This window comes from Gossypium arboreum, chromosome 1, assembly GCF_025698485.1.
Source record: "Gossypium arboreum isolate Shixiya-1 chromosome 1, ASM2569848v2, whole genome shotgun sequence".
In the NCBI taxonomy this organism is placed as follows: domain Eukaryota; kingdom Viridiplantae; phylum Streptophyta; class Magnoliopsida; order Malvales; family Malvaceae; genus Gossypium; species Gossypium arboreum.
The window spans coordinates 116816206-116818317 of record NC_069070.1 but is presented as its reverse complement, the minus strand read 5'-3'; positions in this window follow the sequence as shown (position 1 = coordinate 116818317).

Here is a 2112-nt window from a genome sequence, read left to right as displayed (position 1 = left end):
AGAGAGCAAGTGACTTGGGAATTCTTTCAAACCGAGTTCCGAAAAAAGTATATCAGTCAGAGATTCATCGACCAAAAGCGGAGGGAATTTCTTGATCTTAAGCAAGGTTCTATATCCGTTACCGACTACGAACGAAAGTTTGTGAGGCTTAGCCGGTACGCACGAGAATGCATTTCGTCCAAGCTATTATGTGTAAACGCTTCGAGGATGGGCTGAATGATGATATAAGGATGTTTGTTGGCATTCTCGAGATACGAGAGTTCGTAGTACTTGTTGAGCGAGCTTGTAAAGTCAAGAGCTTAGAAAGGAGAAACAAAAAGTGATGTGGGAACCGGAGAATTCGAAGAGGTCCTCGGAAAGTCTCTTCAACAAGCATCGAAGAGATTTCGAGATGATGCGAGCCGATCTAGAGGCGTTCGGGCTTTTCTAGACGAGGACGCGATCGACCCCGTGACCACACGAGTCACTTCGATCGCCGATGGTGGAAATGATCGCCGAGAGAGGGCGGAGTGTCCACATTGTGGCAAATGGCATTCGGGAGCTGTTGGTTTCGTGATCGCTCCTGCTATAAGTGTGGATCGGCCGACCACTTTATGAAGGATTGCCCGAGGATGCATGAGCAGAATGTAAGTCGAGTGCAAACCCGGGTGCTACCATCGCCGAGGTAGGCCACCTAGAAATATGGGCAATGTCGTTGGCGGTCGAGAGGATCTAGAGATGCTACCATCGATCCGAGGCTCGTGCTCTGCTAGGACTTATGCCATACGCTGCACGCCGAGGATCTTGCCTCTCCAGATGTTATTACCGGTACTTTCACTCTTTTCAATACAAATGTGATTGCTTTGATTGACCCTGGTTCTACTCATTCATATATATGTGAAACCTTAGCATCCAGTAAGACTTTGCCCATTGAGTCTACTGAGTTTGTAATTCGGGTGTCAAACCCCTTGGGTCATTACGTGCTTGTCAACAAAGTGTGCAAGAAAAGTCCCCTAGTGTTCCGAGGTTCTTGTTTTCCGCGGACTTGATGCTTTTGCCGTTCGATGAGTTCGACGTTATTCTTGGTTTGGATTGGTTGACCATGCACGATGCGGTTGTAAATTGCAAGAGCAAGACTATCGATTTGAGGTGCGCGAATAATGAAATAATTCGGGTTGAGTCTACGGACTTAAAGGGGTTGCCAGCCGTAATATCGCCGATGTTGGCCCGAAATATGTAAGAAAAGGGTGCGGCGTACCTTGCGACGTGCTTTCGATGACAAGGAATCGAAAAGAAACCCGAATCGTGCGTGGTTTGTGAATACCGGATGTTTTCCCGAAGAATTGCCGGGTTTACCACTGTTCGGAAATAGAATTTGGCATCAAATTGGTACCGTACCACTCAATTTCAATAGCTCCGTATCGTATGGCACCAACGGAATTAAAGGAGTTGAAAGCTCAGTTGCAAGAATTGGTGGATAGAGGTTTTGCTCGCCCGAGTTTTTCGCCTTGGGGTGCGCCGGTGTTGTTCGTGAAGAAGAAGGATGGAACCATGCGACTGTGCATCGACTATCGTCAGCTTAATAAAGCGACGATAAAGAACAAATATCCGTTGCCACGTATTGATGACTTGTTCGATCAACTGAAGGGAGCCTCGGTGTTCTCGAAAATAGATTTGAGATCGGGCTATTATCAATTGCGAATCCGAGATTCGGACGTACCCAAGACTGCCTTCAGAACGAGATATGGTCACTATGAGTTCCTAGTGATGCCGTTTGGGCTCACTAATGCCCCTGCAGTATTTATGGATTTAATGAATCGGATCTTTAGACCATATTTGGATCGATTCGTAGTCGTGTTCATTGATGACATCTTGGTCTATTCAAGAAATGAGACCGAACATCTTGAACACCTGCGGTTAGTGCCGCAAATTTTACGGGATAAGCAATTATATGCTAAGTTCAAGAAGTGTGAGTTACGGTTAAGAGAGGTTAGCTTCTTGGGTCATGTGGTATCAGCACGGGTATTCGAGTCGACCGAATAAAATTTCAGCCATACTTAATTGGAAGCCTCAGAAATATTCTTGAGGTTCGGAGCTTTTTGGAGCTTGCGGTTATTACCGACGATTTGTAAA